Source organism: Elgaria multicarinata, chromosome 7, assembly GCF_023053635.1.
Source record: "Elgaria multicarinata webbii isolate HBS135686 ecotype San Diego chromosome 7, rElgMul1.1.pri, whole genome shotgun sequence".
NCBI classification, from domain to species: Eukaryota; Metazoa; Chordata; class Lepidosauria; order Squamata; family Anguidae; genus Elgaria; species Elgaria multicarinata.
Window position 1 is genome coordinate 35,495,099 of NC_086177.1, and position 21,053 is coordinate 35,516,151.

General features: G+C 42.4%; 1 protein-coding gene across 1 annotated transcript in view; it reads right to left on the minus strand.

Moving 5' to 3' along the window:
* GFOD1 (Gfo/Idh/MocA-like oxidoreductase domain containing 1) overlaps positions 1-21,053 on the minus strand; it is a 55,979-nt gene that overhangs the window by 13,474 nt on the left and 21,452 nt on the right. The window lies entirely within an intron of this gene.

Consider the following 21,053-nt stretch of genomic DNA (forward strand, 5'->3'; position numbering starts at 1 on the left):
AAAGACTCGGGAAAACAATGCCCCAGTAAGTCTGTGGGATTTTCCCTTAATGTAAAGAAGCCCCATGTCTTCTTGATTTAGCACAAGATCTTGACAGCATGAATAAGTCTCTTCAGCTGAACATACATAAAACGTTCACTTACTTTGCTTTATTTATGCCACAAATCCATGTCCATTATAGGTAGAAGTGCTTTATTATTTTCCTATTTAAGAATGGGCAAAGACCGAAAGACTATGGATTGGATCCACTGGCTTCACTCTGTGAATGGGAGAGTTCATGGAAGGAGAGTTCTACTCAGGGATGGACTCCTTCCATGAGGAGAAGTATCCTTCTGTGCATGGAAGCTCGTCCAATGAATGGAAAGAAGTCTTTGGATCCAACGCATCGCAGTTTGTCTCAAGCCATTTACTGAGTGCACAGTTTGGTGCTATATAAACTTTACAGTCCAATATCTAAGCATGTTCATTTCAATTCAAGCTTATTAATTTCAATAGGAGTTATGTCCAAGGAACTATGCTTAAGCCTCCAGGTTCAAATTCTGTTCTCTTTTATGGAACATGTAACTGTTCACTATAGTGGTTTACTGTGGCATTTGTATCAAATACTTTCCAATCCAGTATCACACTATCCTATTTTAGGATGCTTTTAGGATGTTTTAACAATGTATACTGTGTTTTAATTAGTATTTTATGTATTTTATATTTACTGTTGTTCCCCACCTCGATCAAAATGGAGAGGTGGGTAAGAAATATTTTTATTATTATTATTATTATTAGCCGCAGAAAAGCAAAACTGGAGATCTCTCCTATACTCATACACTCAGATGAGATCCAAAAGTCATAAAATTTCAGAGGATGAGGGAGGGAAGTCCTATTTGACATTAATGCAAGATATGGCAGGTGATTTCTTTGTAACACACCCTTATCACTGTGGGAAGGCTCATTACAGATGTAGAAAGCTGCCTGTAAAAACACAGAAAACACAAAACAGTATGCAAGACCAAGGGGGAGGGGGGAGCAGCCTGCAGGCATATCTCTTTCTACTGTAATCTAATCAGAAGGGCAAAGGAAAGGCTAGACACACACATTCAGGTCCAAGAGGCAAATGAATGTTGCAGAAGGTGCTCAAGCAAGTAACACCACCCTCTTTGATCCTGTGTCATCAGCCATATACATTTTCATGCAGTACACATGGAGCTATGTATACTCTGCACCAGAAGCATCCAAATTTCTATCTCCAGAACGGGTAAATTCCGAGGCCTGAATAATTTATTCAAAATTTTATGCACACTTGATTATTTGCTGATTGATTGATTGCACTGAGTTTTTGTTCTGCCTTTCTGGAACCATGCATATATGTGCACGACCTGATCGTTTTCTGCTAACTAGCCATAAGGAAGAGGAGCTGTCACTCTCTGGTTTTGCTCTCTCCCTTTCGCTCTCCAACACGAGAGAACTGTTTTTGATTTTAAAGAGGACATGTGCTATTAAACATTTCACAAGGATTAAAAAAAGAGGTTCCAAACAATGGCAATTATATTTTCTTGTAATTCACTCCAGCTTTCCTTTCATTACTATCCAAAAAGCTTGTTTTTAGTTTTGTAGATTACAGGCCAGGTTTTTAGGCTTATGGGAGAATATGGACATGCGGGAGCCTGGCCAGTCACAGCACAGAACAGGCTGATTCTTCTTTGCAGCTTCAGGGCCCCCCAGGCCAGCTGACGTTATATGGAACAGTTGGGGCAAAACACTGCTTGTGCATTTCCCCCTGTAGTTTCAGAAATATAAAAGGCTAGGAAATTGTCTGGGGTTTTCATGAAACCTAGGGCCAGCCTAAGATATGATGGCACCTCCACACACACACCTTGCCCACCCATTCCACATATAGGAGCTGATTGGACCGGCACTTTTATCTTACAAAATTGCATCCTCCACTGCACCTGAGAACAGCAGGCTAATTTAAGGGGTACTGGACAGACTGTGTGACATACAGAACATTTATCCTTAAAGAGAGGGGAACACCCTGGGGGGCATAGAATGAATGGCTTGGCATGCTGCCCCTGCTGCCCCTCAGTATCTGCCACCTGAGGTGGTTGTCCCACTCTGCCTAATGAAAGCTACAAATTGGGGCCAGCTAATACTCTAAATGGGGATCAAAAGGAATACCTAGAATCTATTCCAGGTAGTATTGCAACCCTATGAAAGTGACACTAAGGGTAAAATAAATAAATGAATCATATCCCTTATTGGATTCAAATAAGTTTATGCTTTTATTGAAATTTCTGCAAAGTTGAAGGGCATATAACCATCGGTTTCCTTAGAGATATTTTTTCCTCACAGGACCACTCTATTTCTATTGCCCTGCAGGATTATACTTTAGTTATACTCTTCCTGTCACGTGACAAGTTAATGTGCCCGGAATCCAAATTCCCCCCCATGGTAATGCTCTTGTGAGTACCCAGTGCCAATCATACTGAAGACATCAGCAGGGGCAAAGTGAATGGAAAGCAATTTCCATTGGCTGATCATTAAAAGGTAGTATCTAGCTAGAAAAAGAAAGGGAAGACACACTCCAAAGTAGACTGGAGAGTTAGTCTCAACCTTGATATGTGTGGTGGGTTCCCACACAGAAATGCAAGTCTCATCCAGATTCACAGTATCCTATTCATGCTATGCCTCTTTTAACTCGTCTTGGATCATGGCTTTTTAACATTGCAGCTATGTGGGTGTTTAGTGTATAGCAACCTTCCCCAAACTGGTGCCCTCCTGCATGGTCTGGGGATGATGGGATTTGTAGTCCAGCACATCTGGAGGGCACCAGCTTGGGGAAGGCTAGCATTATAGTATGTGACACAACTCTAAATCGCAAGGCTAGTTTTATGCAAGAAAAACAAAACACCATGTTCTAGCCAGTGAAATAAGATGGCTGACTGGAAAGGAAAAATATTTAATGAGGGCTCTTGTGTAACAGAAAAATAGATTTCGTTGGGAATTAAGGAGCAAAAGCATAGAAACAATTATTACTTGTAATGTGCTGTTTGTTCACATGAGTCAGGTATTTGTGATCCTCTGAAAATTATAACCATTGCCTAAAAAGAATTGTATGCAGTGATTAGATAAGAGTCAGCTCAAAATTTCAAAAGTGAGTGATACCTTAAAGCTGAGATGTCCTAAAATTTAGATGTCCTAAATAATCAACTTTGTGAGTCACTTCAAGAGGTTTTAGTTGAAAATACAGATGTGAAATTGGAAATAATGAATGAATAAATAACAAAATAAACAAGTGACAGTTATTATTGAAGGCTATTCCTGAATAAGCAAAGACTCATTAAAAGAAAAGCTTGATGCCCTCTAGATATGTTGGACTACGACTCCCATCATGAAGTTGGCCATTTTGGCTGAGAATGATGGGAGTTGCAGTCCAACACCTCTGGAGGGCGCCAGGCTAGGGAAGACTTCATCTCTGGTAACCATATCTGGAGCAAAAGAAAGTTCTTGATATATGTGCCTGTCAATAATGATAGAATATTTGGTTCTAATGTCTGTAGAACAATCCACTCAAGAACACCATGAATTAGATTCATCACTTCTGGAAGATGACCAAGGCGCTGCCATGTTAAATGTGGGCCACGCATTACAGATTCAGAACACGTTTGCTTGGGTTCTATCATCATAATGAAATGGGGAATGACAGAAAATTGAAATCGAGGAGGCAGCAGGGACGGGAAGTTCTATCCTTTCAAAGCACGCTCCAATATCATTATCTAATCTTTTAAAGGACTGGAAACTCTATACAAGAGGGAGGCTTTATTGACAAAATGCCAGATAAAATGAGTTCTCATATGGCGTGGATGCAAAATTTGAAACTGAAGCAGACTATTGATTAAAACACAGATAAAAATACACGTGTCTGCTCCAAGGACTCACCAGCCCTTTGCTTTCAGAGGCTGCAGTCCTGCACAGAGACTGATCAAATCCAGTCACCTTCAAGGAGATTTCTGGAGTCTACCGGCCTGCAAGACTGCAGCCTAGCTAATCTCCGCAATCAGGTGACCTCGAATATTTCGATTTCATCGTCTTTGAAATTAGTTCCAATGTAATGTTAGACACTGGTACAACCCAGGTACAAATAATTCATTCTTAACTATAAATCTGGTTTAACTCACTTTTCATAAAAGAAATTCTGTACTTTAGGATAAGTTATAAGCCTCAATTCTGTATCACATTGAATGAGGAATCGTTTTTTCTTATGCCAAGCTAGTTGGTGAAATGAACTAACTACAGCTAACTTTTCGGATACGCAATATTACTTTAAACATCTAACTTTTAAAAATAGGAACATGCCTTCCATTAATCTGCAACTACTATTTGTACAACAAGAGTCTCTGAACAGATCTGTTAATCCTGAGCCTTAGAGTCGGCGTGGAAAGAATTAAAGGGGGCAAAGCAGCAGATATTAAAAGATCAAGCTGCCAGATTTCTCTGGTAATATACTCTAAGGGTGCAATCCTAGACATGTTTAGACAGAAACAATCCTACAATCCCCAGCCAGAATGCTGGTAGTTGTTGGGCTTTCTTCTGTCTAAACATGCATAAGATAGTACCCAAAATCCACAAAACTAGTCATCCTGGAAACTCCATTGTCTTGGGCACTACTAGCCTTCTCACAGCTAAGTGGACACCGCAGAAGTTCTGAGGAAACTCCACTCCACCGATAACGTCCCCAAAAACACCATTCTGGCAAGCATGGGTGCTATGGTGCAACTAGACTCTGGATTTAATGGTCAGAGTTTATGAAGGATTTAGGTCCAAATCTTATGCAAATTCAGACAGAAAAAGGTCCATGGCTGGTTGGGGAATGCTGGTAGTTGTAGGACTTTTTTCTGTCTAAACATGCATAGGGTTGTGCTTTTAATAGTCTCATCGAAGGGTGTGTGTTTATATGGTCATATGTATTACTTTGTAAAGCTCATAATTAGGATTTTTCTTCTCCCCACACCCCATCATCACTCCATGCTTTAGAACTTCTTGTACATTCCTAACATGTTAGAGGGACAAACTGGGAGCTGAATGTAGCCTGTGGAAATTGAGTCATGGTTAGGGAAATTGAGAATTCTCTGTTCCTGTTCTACGTTTACTTCTGTTTACTTGAATGTAGCCAATTTGGTCATACTGAATACTTCACTGTAAAAATACACCAAATTAATACCCTAAGCTCTAATTGCATTGCAATCAATGTGACCTACTTAACAAGAAAACACGGATTCTTCTTATGTTGGACTTCAGAGCCCTTCATTAATTTCCTGTCTTTATTGCTTTCATGTGTCCCATTTGGAAAACTGAATACAAGGAGTTGTACAAGGAGTCATACAAAAGTGGATACAAAGAGTCGTACAAAACTAATGAGATTTTTTTTATTTGCTTCTCAACTTCTGTCACAATATTATAACCATATTATAACCTAGGGGCTGGAGTGAGCAAATTATACTGAAGTCCCACCACCACCAAAGTCATGTTAGCCAGAATTTTCATTGTGAATCTCCCAAGTATAAAAAATGTGGGAAGCCAGTGGTCAAAAGGAACCGGTAATAGATCAGATAGAGAAACTAGTTCTTTCTCCTTGATGTTTTTAACATCTTTTTACCACATACTGCTTTCACTTTACATATCTGTTCAAACACATACACAAAAAATGACTTTCGATGGGAAGCAGAGCTTAAATATAAATTGTATGAACTACAGAAATGTTAAGGATCAGAGGAGTAACCTCCACAGAAGAGCTGGGGCGAAATAACTTGGAAAGAGGATTAACGTAGATTAGAGGACAAATTCCATTTCAGGAAGTTCTATGGGGCTGTATTCAAAGAGTGAGGGTGGAGCCAAAATAGGGGTGGGGCCAAAAATGCCAGCATATTTTATTTTAAAGCTCTTACTGCCAGTAGCTAAGCCTCAGAAGAGGCATTTCAACTTTTCAGAAAACACTGCACAAAAGCCAGGAAATGACAAAACCATTAGTAGTGGAGGAGGGGGGGAAGGGGCATGGCCATGAGGAACCATGGAGGGCTGTACTGGGACCCCAGGCAGGCCAGATTTGGCCCCCTGGGCCTGAGGTTCTACACACCTGAAGTAGATTGTCACTTCAATAATAACAGAAGCAAGAATTTCCTCCTTCGCAGTTCATCATTCCTATGTAAGGACAGGAGCGGTCATCCACTCAGAGCAAGTTGGAATTATTTCCTAATTTACATTTCCACAAGTGACTGGCTGCCATTCCCAGAACATGCTGCGCAGACAGAATCACAAGAGTAGCTCTTTGAAGTGCTTATAATTTACATCCCAACAGGAAGCATTATGTCTTTTCAGACACTAATGATTGGACTCCATTGTTTCTACACAAGGGTTTCCCCTGAAAGCTACATGGAGAGAAAGAAAGGGGCTCTTTAATGGCCGCCTTGGACTCCTCCTTTATTAAATGCTAGGCTGCTTGAAGCGTGCTGTGGTTTGCATGGTCTGCAGCTGTTGTGATATTGAGTTTGGGTACCTCTTTTGATGATTAACCTTAGCACATATGTGTTAACATGGGATTCTTGGCAATGACAGGCCATTTTGCCTACCTTGTTTTATAGTCTACTTCTAACATAGTGCCTGAGACAATTCATCCTAAAGATGATACATCAGTTATGGATGGGGATTTTTTTTTTTACCTCATGAAATTGCATTTGTTTCAATAACAGCGTGTCTACATGGGAACTTCCTGTTATAGGTTAAGCATTTTAGCACTATTCCAACAATGCAAGAAATAGTACCTGCCTTGGCTCCACTTACCATTAGCTGCCCTGCCAATCATCCTACTAGTCCCAATGGGCCCCAGCTGCCACTGGTAGTGAAATGAGAAGACGAGCTGGGAATTGCCATCAGGGCAGGCCCCATGTGTGGTTTGTCATCTCCCCTTTGCCTTAAAGAGTATTGGCCATTAAAGCCACATGACAACCAGACGGCTGTGTATGCACGTAGAAACTTAGTGGGAAGATGCATTGCCATTGCTGCTGCTGGGCTTCTGAATCCAGGGAAGTGGTCGAAGGGACTTGATCCTTGTGTTCTTTTTTTTTTTTTCCCTGCTGCAGCTGGGAGGATGATCATATCCTCTTTTAGTGGTCTGCGTGCTGCTGCTACGAGAACAAGCAAAGGGATTACTCTCTGCCCTTGCAGCTTAGGGGCTCTGAGCAAGGAATGGGAGATGGCTCCTTTAGGAATTATTTGGAATGATAGCATCTCTCAAATATCTTCTTGTAAAAGTATCTTGTATTTGGCAAAATCTAACATGACGCTACCAAACATTACACGGCACAGTCAAGCAACAGATCCTGAAGAGAGAAAAGCTACCACAAGCCATGACAACGTGCATCACAGGTTACCACCACCTCCTATCAATTGCTGCTACGCTAAAAACTGCAAAATGCACAAATATATCAGAGGGAGAAAAAAAGGAGTCTGAGGCTGCAATTCTACACCTGGGAGTAAATCCTGTTGAACTCAATGAAACTTACGATGTATAGGATTGCACTGCATGACTGCAATTCTCTGCCCACCTACATGGGAGTAAGTCCCACTAAATTAAATTGTACTTATTTTTGAGTAAACATAGGGTGACCATATGAAGAGAACAGGGTCCTCTATCTTTAACAGTTGTATTGAAAGGGGAATTTCAGCAGGTGTCATCTATATGCATGCAGCACCTGGTGAAATTCCCTCTTCATCACAACAGTTAAAGCTGCAGGAGCCCTTCCCTGGGATGCAGCTTTAACTGTTGTGATGAAGAGGGAATTTCACCAGGTGCTGCATGCATACAAATGACACCTGCTGAAATTCCCTTTTCTACGCAACTGTTAAAGCTACAGGAGCCCTGTCTTCCTTTCCATATGGTCCCCCTAAATGTATAGGAGTGTCCTTGTAAGACATCCATGTTCCTTGATTTTCACAAGAGCTACAGCTTCCTTCTCTGAGTGATGTCTTGGGAACCAAAAAGCTCTGCACCAAAGATAAATGCTCTGTATTCAGCGGTATGAGAAAGCGCTGCGCATGGGGTTCAATTATCTTAACAAGGCAGAAGGAACAAGCACCAGGAAACCGCAGAAACATCTTGGAGGTCAGATCAGAACTGCTGAACATCAAACAATAAAGCCCTACGTTTCTCCCAGGCTATCACTTATTGTGCTATTTGGGTCAGAGACTAGGTCATACAAAATGAAATGGAGTTTAAAAAACACAACAAAACACAGTCCATAATAGCATGAGACAGCAGGAATTCCAGCTAACCACAGAAAGGGTCACTCAATTCAAAGTCAAATTGATTTTGCGTATTAGTCGCTGTAGCAGAGCATTCCTTTGCAGCTCATACAGAAGCTACTTAGCCTTACTGCTCCTACTGACCTCCAGTTAAAAACAAAAAGATTATTTCATGTGTTTTACGCAGTTTTGCTTGGTGCAGAAAACAATCCTAAATTCCAGAATAATCCGTTCCAGAAGATATGAAACCCCTTTCCTATGTCTTTTTTCACACATTTAGCTTGATCCTGCATATACTGACTCAGAACAGAAATTAGTCTCATGAACCTTAATGAGACTTACAGCACCATGTACATTGATGGTGCTATATAAATAATAATAATAATAACGATGCATAGCACTTTGAGCACAATCCAGCCAAAATATATATCTGCCATCTGAGAATAACATTTCATGCATCTGATGAAGCAGACTCTGGCCCACAAAAGCTTGGGGCATTATAAATATGTTAATCTTCAAACTATCACAAGACTGTTTCTTTAACCCAGCACAAGTAGACCCTTGCTCCTGAATAAACTCTGAGCGAAAGGGTCTTCTGGCAGACAGGTGGACACTCTGACAACATCTCTGACCATCCCACCAGGGGGCTGTCTACACGCCCTTTATACCCCATGGTGGCTGTGCAGTGTCACTGCATCATTTATACGACACAGCTGCCAACTCACAGCCACTACTGGCTTTTTCCATGAATCTATGCACTTTAAAAGTTGCTGACTTACCACAGCTTTTTCCTTTGCTGCAAGGTCACCACCTCCTTTCCACTGTCTGTCAGTGGTGACCCTGTTTGGGTTGAAGCTGGGGGCCTTCCCTGGGGGTGGACTGAGGCCCAGGGTAGGTCATGGTAATCCAGGAAGGCAGGGCAGAGGGCAGGCTTGACCAACTGAATGGCTGCCATCACTGCAGCTTTTTTGGCCGGAAAGTCCATGTTCTCTCCTGCAGTCAAGATTTAGCATTCCCACCCTGCGGCTGCAATGTCGAGGGGTTTCAAGGGAATGAGTAGGCAAAGTGTCATCATCAAGACATGGGCCAGGTTCACTGCCAGTGCTGCTTTGGTGAGTCATGGGATGAGGGAAGTCAGGAACCCCAGCAAGGCTCAGGATGGGGTTCGTTTGGACCTCAATTGAAGCACCCCCTGGATGGTTGCTCTGGTTGCTCCATATTGTCTGTGGGAGTGAGGCTTGCTGAGGAATCCTAATCCTCTTTCTCTTCCAAAGGTGTTTCCTCTTGGATTTGGTCCGGCTGGGATGCTGACACCATGAGGCTTAGCTGCAACCAACTTCTGCTGGATTGTGCCCTTTATCTATGCTTTTCTAGAGTTGGCTGGGTTGTGTTTGTGAATTATCTCAGCCAAGTATAGTTCATAAAAACATGTTGATGTATCTCTTCAACATTCCATGAAATTATCATAAAACTGCCTGGAAGGATTTAGTATATGCCACTCCTAGGGAAGCGGTTGTTTTCAATAATTAACCTTTGTAGAGTATAAATGACTTGAGTATCCTTCCTATACCTCAAACAGCCTGCAGATACCAATTGCTTCTTATAATTACTTCATTTCTAAAATATTAAATACTGAAACATAGCCAAGAACATAATGATGCTTTTAAGAGATCTGCATTGCTAAGAATAGGCCCAATTCTTCCTGCTCTACTTTTCTTCCCTTCTACTTTCTTCAGGGGCATTTCTATTGATATGAATCAAGCTTTCCCAGAACAAAATTGGAAATGGAATCCAAATCTGGGATATAAAAGTGCCAATTGCTTATCATATGTTTGGGGGTGCAGGAGTGCAAGCCTATAATGTAAAATACTTTCAGGTTGCAATTCTACACACACTCCCCTAGGCATAAGTCCCATTGAATTCAATGATACTTACTTCTGAATAGACAGACAATTCTAATAAGCAGAACTTACGACTTGAGCAATTCAATATTTATTCGCAATGTCCACTTCTCACAACTTCAGATATACCATTATGTGACCTTATATAACCCAGATGTCCTCTTCCTGGCCAACCTAGGTTATCCAGGACAGGAACAGAAGAAGTCAGCTCTTATCTAGGTAGCAACAGTCCCACCTTCCTTAAGATTGCAGATACCGGTAGGATGACCATATGAAAAGGAGGACAGGGCTCCTGTATCTTTAAAAGTTGCATAGAAAAGGGAATTTCAGCAGGTGTCATTTGTATATATGGAGAACCTGGTGAAATTCCCTCTTCATCACAACAGTTAGTGGTGCAGGAGCTATACTAGAGTGACCAGATTTAAAAGAGGGCAGGGCACCTGCAGCTTTAACTGTTGTGATGAAGAGGAAATTTCACCAGGTTCTCCATATATACAAATGACACCTGCTGAAATTCCCTTTTCTATGCAACTGCGGAAAATTGAACGTCATTTTCACTTGTGCATCCAATTCTTCTAAGAAGAAATAAAAAATACCTTTCGATGATCGCCAAGAAAGACTGTGCGACGAAGAAGAACTAGCTCCATTGCCAAGCACACTTCAACAAAGACCTCGCCAACTGTCGAGCGGCCAACCCCAAACTGCTCTGCTGCATTTTTATAGAACCCCGGGTTAGCCAGCTTCCAAATAGCAATTGCCACATGCTTAGCCACTGAAAGCGGCTGCCTCATGGCCGTCTGGTTTCTCTGGAGTGCAGGAGTCAGCTCAGCAACGATTTCAAACAGCGTGGCTCGAGTCACCCTGAAGCTCTCGATCCACCTTTCGTCGTTCCATACTTTCAGAACTAAATTCTCCCACCAGTCCTTGCTACTGGGACGGACCCAGTAGCGTCTGAAAAAAGCAGGGAGACGAATGAACTCAGTGCCTAACACCACAAAGTTCCTCTCCTGCTCCAGCTGCTGCAAGAACAGCATCCTCCGTCTCTGGTGCATTTTCAGGATTTTAAGGAGTCGCGAACGGCGACGATGGTAATCATCCTCGAGCACAGACAGTGCTCGAAGAGCACATAGGAGTAAATTGATGGAAACAGCCATGATGCTGACTAACTCCATTTGGCTATCCATCTTCTCCACAAAGATCACAACGAACGACCAAACAGAATTCTGGGTTGGGTGGAATTTTTTTAAAAAGGGGGGGAGCAAGAGAGAACGTCACAAGCATCCCCCAAAGCCAGCCCCTAAGAAACGCCCACTTGGGACGGAAGGGACAGAAGTGTGAACCGCTCAGACGAAACGCAATGAAAGAAAAGCCGCATCAAGCAATAAGAAAGAGCCGCCTCATATAGGAACGTTCTTAAAAAAGACGACCTCAAGTGATTTCAGAACGACGTGTGGATCCGCCCCTGGTTCCCCATATATAGAGCCTCGTGTGGCGCAGAGTGGTAAGCAGCAGTTACTACAACCGAAACTCTCCCCACTGCCTGAGTTCTATCCCAGCAGAAGCTGGTTCTCAGGCAACCAGCTCAAGTTGACTCAGCCTTCCATCCTTCCGAGGTCAGTAAAATGAGTACCCAGCTAGCTGGGGGAAAGGTAACTGCAACTGGGGAAGGCAATGGCAAACCACCCCGCTACAAAGTCTGCCAAGAAAACGTCAGCGAAAGCAGGCGTCCCTCTAGGAGTCAGCAACGACTCAAGTGCTTGCATGAGAGGTTCCTTTCCTTTCCTTCCCCATATATACAAATGACACCTGCAGAAATTCCCTTTTCAATACAACTGTTAAAGATACAGGAGCCTTGTCCTCTTTTTCATATGGTCACCCTAGATACCAGGCTTTCAAATGAAGTTCTTTGCCTTTAATGAGTATGCAGCAGGAAGAAGGTATGTATCATTCCATATCTTTGGCACACTGATACATTTATTATACATGTGAGGCCCCTTGTACAGTCCATGCCATCTCCAGATTTTTTATTGTGACAAATAATCACAACAGAAGGACCTCAAGTAGCACTTGATTACAGTGAAGAATCTGAAACAGTTGACATTACAACTATACAAGCCACTCAAGCCATTGGTCTTACTATAAGGCAGGTCTCTACATCCAATTATCAGTTGTTAAAAGGACAGGAATACCTCAAAAACATTGACAAGCCTAAACTTGTTCATTTTGCCTCAAGCCATGGTTATTTAGTGACCATTTTTGAACTTGTAAACTTCATCTCATTTTCTACATTTGAGCTTGGGTTCATCTGATTAAACAATGGAGTGAACAACCTGCAAATTTACAGCAGATTTAAAGGGGAAAAAAATCTTGCAGAGATGCAATGAGAGCTCCCCTCAGGAATGCAGCAAACGATCATGGCTATAAACATGAAATTATGGATCAGTGTACAGTGTGTGTGAACACACCAACAGTGGGACTTCTTACTCCCCCTAACAAATAATAGCGTTCCCCACTAAAGTGTGGTTTTATAAGCCACTTTAAAATTACGAGAAGTTTACCGGGGGGAAGGGGGAGTTGTAAATACTCAGTTGTAAATACACTATGCCTGGGCAGCCACGTGAATGTATCTAAGGCGGCTCTTGAAGTGGCAGCCATGTGCACGTTGAAGACAGGACACATAGCTCTAGTAGCTTTGTTTTCAAGTATAGAAATATACTGTGAGACATGTCCAAGGTCACGTGGCTGTCTGTTGCAGAGATACAGGCTCAGATAAGTTGTTCAAACTCCAAAGAAGGCACCCTACTCTAACAGGGCCTCCTCCTTGACACCCAATACCATCTTGTTGTTATCTGGAGCTGCTTTCCTTTGTTCTCTCTCTCTCTCCTGTCTAATGTCTTCAGTATTTGTCAGATTGTCACAAAAGTGTTTCTACAATAACCTCATGTTCATCATATCTAGGTCTAGCCCAAAATGTAACTAATACACCTTCTACATAGCTTAATTTATACATCAAACATGCCCAAGTGTTGAAACGGATCCACAAATCTTATTTTTTTTAAGAACAATGTTTACTATTAAAATGTCCAGACAAGAAGCACAATTACTGATCAGGAATATATAACACAGAGCAATATTCAATTTTACTGACGAGAACAGACTGTTTCACATATTGGCAATGATTCTGCCAGAGGCACTTTCCATTATCTGCTTATCAATCAACAGACTACCTGGGCAAAAGGAAGATATATATTTGAGGCTTAGTACTAGAACAGACGTAAAAAAGAACTGCATGCCTTTCTGTGCACCAACTATCTGCACAAACGTGCACAGAGAGAGCGAGAGAGAGAATGCATGAGCGTACCATTTTGAGCTAGCAATTATTTGACTTTCTATTAAAATGCAGAACAGGGCATATTCTGGCCTTTCAATTTTGCAGATGAGCTGCAGGAAGTTTACTGCTGAAGAAGCTCTTTTGCATTCTCCTCTCTGAACACATCGAATAACAAAAACAATCTTGTATGGTTCCTGTACAAAGTAGACATATCTATGCGTTTTGAAAACTGGAGGACGTGAGAGATTTCAGAAATAGAGAGGTTATAAGTGCCAATTATACGTAGAGAGAAACCATACTTTGGCACCCAGAATATGTAATAAATTGGCCAGAAGAGATGGATGTACTGGCAATAACAAGCATCTACAGAAATTATTCTCTCAACACTACAGCCTTTTACACACCCTCTGCTCACAATCTCCCATCCTGCCTGTGTTGTTTCTCCCTTTTCTTCATTTGTTACCCTTGGTTCTCCTCCTCTGCCCAGTGCAGGTTCATCGGGGCAGGAAAAAGTCTTTTTGCTGAAATGCTATGCAGGACTTTATTAAAATAAAAACATAATACTGTCTTCCCCAATCTGGTGCCCTCCAGATATTTTGTACTACAATTCCCATAATCCCAGACCATTGGGCATGCTGGTTGGGGCTAATGGATCTTCAAGTTCAAAACATCTGGAGGGCGCCAAAGCCACATACATGAAGCAACTATGTATTTGAACTTGAATCCAATGTCACTGTTTCAGAGCTTGACCAGAGCCATGGGAGCATTACCTGAATCCTAGAAAGTGGATTTTCCAGCCCACTGCCAGTTGTTGAAACAAAACTGGGGAGCTGGAGCTAAATACAGAAGCTAATATTCTGTCGATCAGGCAAGAACTGACAAGTTCCTGGTATAAATATCAGGTCTGGCCTAGCCACTGGCTTAGGGTGACCATATGAAAAAGAGGACAGGGCTCGTGTATCTTTATCAGTTGTATAGAAAAGGGAATTTCAGCAGGTGTCATTTGTATGCATGCAGCACCTGGTGAAATTCCCTCTTCATCACAACAGTTAAAGCTGCAGGAGCCCTGCCCTCTTGACCAGATATTTCTAGAGCAGTAGCCTTGTTAGGCCCCGTTCAGACAACATGCTAATCCATGCTGCTTAACCACAAAATGGTTAACAGAATGCATTGACCTTAATGCATTCCATGAACCATTTTGTGGTTAAGCAGCATGGTTTAGCGCAGAGCTTTCCAAACTTTTCATGTTGGGGACACACTTTTTAGACATGCATCATTTCGCGACACAGTAATTCAGTTTTACTAGCAAACCGAAGATTAAACTAACCCCTTAAAAGAGGTACGGACATATACATAAATTGTAATAACGAAATGTATGGGAACACAACATATCTCATGAAAACCTTTCATTTATATTTTTTAAAATATATGATTTGCAAGATAATAACATACATTTCCAAGACTTTTCACACTGAACCAATTTTGTCGAGCTGCGATAGAGTGGCGGTTGAGACGGTGTTCTATCAAAAAACTGGACCCATGGAATTTCTCGAATGTGTCACTTCAGGTGCAGCCACGTCACCGGAAGTGACACGGAATCAGCTGTTTCGACCTGATTATGCATACTGCACATGCGCAGTACCTGTATGATCCCTCGACTATGGTATGCATACACAGATATGACGGAAGGGGATTATACTAGTGCACCATACTAATCGGCACCTTTCTGCGTAAAAATGCATGCAAGTTGGTATTGCTTATTTCACGTAGACTCAGAGGTTTCTCGTTACATTCGCGTGACACACCTACACACTGCAGCTGACACACTAATGTGTTGCGACACACAGTTTGGAAAGCTCTGGTTTAGTGTGTTGTCTGAACAGGGCCTAACAAGGCTACTGCTCTAGAAATAGAACAAAAGAGTAGTGATCATTGCATTTATTTACATTAATTTGGATATGCAAATAAGCAGAAAGCAGGTTATGTTTTCTCATCTGTGAAGACTGGCAACCCAATACAAGGAGGGCAACCCATAATTAGACCCTGGGATGCAGGCCAAAAGTTTAACTGACCCCCCCCCCTCTCTCTCACACCCACACCCACCAATCATGGTTTAACCAAACCCGACTTTGAGAGGCCCAGGTCTTTTACAATCTAGGGAGACAATCTAAGGTAAATGCTTTAATAGGTAAGTTAGGTCAATGTTCTGCAGTGCAGATACATTTACTCTAATTCCAATGGGATCTCATCCTTGGTAAGGGTGCAGAGGATTGCAGCCTAATCCTTTCTCCACTGAGACTTTAACAGCATAACTTCCACTGAGTTCAATGGCGCTTTCTCCCAGCTAAGTGAGTATAGGATTGAAGGCCAAAATGCTTAATGCCAGCTAGATTAAGCTTAAATGTTTCTAGATAACTCAGAATGGCTGACAAACGCCTGTGTGACAGGAAGTATCATAAATCACTTTTTCTTCAGCATGCACTTTCAAACGGATGGCCTGCTCTCAGGATCATTGTTTTCCCCATGTGTACCGGCTTAGTGCAAAAAGCTCCACAGTTCAATGAGCACAAAGTAAAACAAAGCTAATAGCACAGAAAATGTTCTGGAATTGACAAGAGTACAGTATGTGTCTCTGGCTCATCAAGGCTTGTACTAGAATGTATTCCAATAAAACAAAGAGGTTTCCTTCAAAGCGTTCTGTAACGGCAAAGCAGGTTTTGTTTGCTTTTTGATATATTAAAAAGGAGTTAGGAACTCAGAATTAATTATATATATCTCCCCTCTAAAGAGGATAACGCTGCTTCTGTGGAATGCATTTTACTGCCAACTTCGAACTCCCTATTTTGGCTCTTTCTGTTTGTACCAAAGCAAAAGCTAAAACAAATTGTGAAAAGCGACTATAAATGTACACTGCAATGCCGTGTGAAGTCACCCATAAAATGGTGAATATATTAGTGCAAATCCTGTCCTCTCTGTCAGGCTTTAAACAGATATCAACCTCCTATCCCAGACACCTTGCAGCTGGAGTTCCTATCCAACTACCCCTCTTCTTTTTGCCCCACTGTCCCTCTAATCACTCTTTTTAATAAGAAAAGGAGAACACACATATCCGCAGCAACTCATTAGCATACTGAAGAGGTCAGAGCTAAAAATTCACACGCTGCGGTTTGTTAGTCGCATGTTTCATTTGCTGAAGGGAAGGGTGGAGATGGGCTAATCTAAAAATAAACTTCAAAAGGAGAACAGTGGCTAGAGTTTTCAGGTTATTACTCCTGGAGGCAGGGCTAGCCCAAGATCATTTGGCCATCTCAGGGAGTTGAACCACAAGATCTGAGAGGTACATACTCCAGCACCTCCAGTCACATATAAAAGGCATTTGAAGCACACTTCTTGTATTGTGCCCTGCTTCATTATGTCCCTATAAACTCAAGCAACCAGATTCCTCTACAGTTGTCATACAACCGTAAAATATTAACTACAGTGTGGCTGGGTTCACAAAACACGCTAACCCATTGTGGGTTATCATGTTGTCTAAAGGCAGCTCATTTTCCACAGGGTGGCCTGTTAACCATGCAGCATGTTTTATTTTTCCCATATAGGCCACCTTGAGAATCCATGGCTTGTTGTTGGGTTGTTCAAGGCGGTTAATAAGCCACACTGCATAGTTAACAAACAACCCTGCAGAAAACGCACTGCATTCCGACAACATGGTAACTCATCCTTACAGAAAATGTTCTGTGTTCAGACAACACGATAACACATGGTTCAACAACAACCCACACTGGGTGGGTTAGCACGTTGTGTGAACACAGTTGTGGAGGCAGGTGGGAGTGATTTGGGATTCCAATGGGAGGCTTTTTAAAAGGTTAATTGTTGTGTGAGGGGATGGTTTTTGGGCTCACAGTGCAAGAAGAGGGGAGGTTAATGCTTTCCTCCCCAACTGGCAAATTCCTCAAATCCCCCTGCCCGCAAAGGGAGTCTTTTTACAAGCCATGATAAGGGGTGGTGGTTACAGACTGACTTACAAGCTACCCATTTTAAAGGCACAGAAGCCCTGAAAGGCAAAATGTTGGCAGCCTTAGTAACACATTGCAAAAAGGCCTCCCCTGTGAGATTGCTAACGTAGGGACACTGAGCAACAAAACCTTAGGCTGGGACAAAAGCCTAACAAGTGTTACCTCACACTGTTCTCCACCTCAAGCCAAGAAGCTTCCTAAGAGGCAAGTGCATTGCCCAAAATTAGGTCATCTTTTGCAGACTGCCAAGCCTATTGCTTCCTAAAGTAAATGCATATTATCCTTAACAGGCAATTCTTCATCCTGAAATCAATGGCTCTAAAGCTGTGAGAGGGAAGACTGTCCCTCAAGGCCTCTGAAGAGAAAGGGTAGACACCTTTTCCATTCTCATGTTCCAGCATGACTTCCCTTGTCTGCAGTGATCCTCAGCCACTTTCATCAGTAACTGCTTAACAGTAAGTCTACGGAAATATTTTTATTATAAGGAATATTACAAAATTTCAAGACACGTTATGGTGAACATGCCTTCAAGAGTCTGAGGGCACATTTACCATAATATGTCTTGAATTTTTGTACTATAGAGGTCTGCACAAATGGTTCTGATTTTTATTACAAGAGCTAAATGCCCACTATAACCGAGGACCATTTAAGGAAGCTCCATTATACCAATGAATAACAGCGATAAATAAATTAAATATCTAAAGTGTTCCTTAGTCCAGAAATATGATCTGTCAGACATATCTAAACAGATCATAACAGATATTCCTTATTCAGCAACTTCATTGTACAAAGAATCCATAACATATGCCTACAACCTAGCCTCAATAAAACATTAATGTGATTATCCGATGCTAGGATATTGAGGAAGTGCCATAGCTCAGTGGGTAGAGCATACATTTTGCATTCAGAAGTTGCCAGGTTTGTTCCCCATCAAACCTGTCAGAAAAAAAGACCCCTACCTGCAACCTTGGGAGAGCTGCTGCCAGTCAGTGTCAGCAATACTAGACTAGAGGGACGGACGGACGGACTAAGCATAAGGCAGCTTCCTATGTAGGATAGAGGGAGGATGTGGGTACCAAACAGTTCTTGATTTTATTTTTACATTTATATCCTACCTTCCTTCCATGTAGCTACTCAAGGTGGCTACATGGGATTCCCAGGTGCTCCCTCCTCCAGGCAGCGACCAGAACCAGTCCTGCTCAGCTTCACCAATGTGGCTGCCTGATATGTCTTCAGACCATGCCCTGGGACCCATGTGATTTTAATGGGTCAGCATTTATATCTGTATATATTAAAGTGTGCCACACACATTTATTTCCAAGTATTATGATTTTTCAAAACCAAGAAAACCACAATCTACTCAGTTGTGAATATTGGTGCACAAGCCTGTGCACCACTGTATGAACGGAGTGCTGGACTAGATGGACACTTGGTCTGATCCAGCATGGCTTTTCTTATGTTCTTAAGCCTAATATATACAGTTGGAAGGGATGAAATAGCATTAAATGCAAACATCCAACCAGTTGGAAGGAAGTCTCATCATCAAACGCAAATGAAGTAGACATGCTGAGCAAACAAATACTGTGCCTATCAAATAGGTACACTTCAGAGAATACGGTATTCTTAGCACAACAAGGTATATCTGCATTCTGAACAAACAGCATTACTTTGGGCTGGATCCAGAGAAGTGCTTAGCGGAGTTCTGCTCATGCCGGTGAAAGGGGAGTAAGGAAGCAATCTTTGCTACTCCTTCTTACTGCTGCAGCCTGCCGTGAGTCCTGACAATCTGCTCTAGAGGGCTAGGGGACCCTCTGGAACAGCCTGAGAGGTGATTCGGGGGCTGCAGACAGAAGGGGAAATTGCAAAGATTGCTTTCCCCGCCACCTTCGTCAATGCTGGATCCTGGGGACTGTCTATACTTCTTCTTTGCCCCGTGGTGGCTGTGAATTGGCGCTGCATCCGTTATATGACACAGCTGCCGATTCACAGCCCCCACACGGCTTTTATCCAAAGCTGTGGGTTAGAAAAACCAGGAGTTATACTGACTTTTCCCTTCAAAACAAGGTCCCTTCTGCTTTGTGACCATACTCTGGTGGTGAGTGCGGGGAGGAGGGTGGGGAATTCCGGAGCAGATGGCGACTGTTGATTGGTCGCTGGGAGCTGGGCAGGGGGAGGACCCATTGAGCCAAATGGCCACTGGAATGCCCATGCTCCCTCCTGCAATTTAGATTACCCGCCACCACCCTGCAGCAGCAAAACCGTGGGATTTAACAGCTAAGCTGCCCCATGAAGGGAAGGCCCAGATGCCTTCCAGAAGGCAAGGAGCCCTTCCAGCCATGGAATGAACACAAGAACATAAGAAGAGCCATGCTGGATCAGACCAAGGGGTCCATCTCGTCCAGCATTCTGTTCACACAGCGGTCAACCAGCTGCCTGTGGGAAGCCCACAAGTAGGAAGTGCGCGCAAGGACACCCTCCTTAATGACTGATCTGGATCCAATCCGTTGTACCTAGCAGGTTTTCAGCACATGCTGTCAACCATTCTATAATACAAGCTGCTTGCTAATGAGACAGCTGTATGCGAAGGCCAATCCATATCTGTCCCTTGGTGCTTCCTGATGTGACAAACTGCACAGGCTCTCTAAACAGGAACCTCAAATCCTATGTGTATGTGACTAATATCTGAACAAGATTTTACACACACACACACACACACACACACACACACACACACACAGAGAGAGAGAGAGAGAGAGAGAGAGACCACCTCCCACCATGAGGATGCTGCGTCTTTATACAGCCATTCAGAAGGAAAAACAAATGTTTCAGCTCAAAAGTACATGCTAATGTTAAACCAGCTACATCCGAGCAGCCACTTATTTCCTTGGCCCCCAGAGGCTGAGAGAAATATCACTCCCTTGAAATATAAGAGCGAGTGCCAGTCAGGCTGAAAGCAACAGAACGCACCATTCAACAAAGAAATGTTCAGTCATGGCTATTGTCTACCTTCCAAACGTGGCTACAATCGACGGACATAGCTCACCGCAGCTGCATCCTGTAGGCTTAATGAGAAAATGGCACCACGTATACCCTCACCACTTAGAAAAAAAGCAGACTGATTCATTTCAAAACACTCCTTTATTCTTCCTTACATATTGCAGGGGCATGAATATGCAGTACGGTGGATGCAGAAACTGTATTAAACTGCAGACATGAGAAGAGCATACCAATTAGGACAGAATCATCCTCCAGGAAAGTTTTCAGAATTAATTAATTTGTACCTTTAATGTTTACCTCACGGAAGTGTTTCAGATAAAAGACTGTGAAAACGCACATGCACACAGAAATCAGCCTACTAAAATGAGTCAAGTGGAACAGAGCCGTGTGGGCTTGTTTGCCTGGGTTTTAAAATCCGTAACCTCATTGAAGACAACAGCCAATGGTTAGAAAGGAGTCCTTGAATTACGGATTTACTGCTTTTCATAATAATAGCTTTTAATATTTGATATTACAGTTATA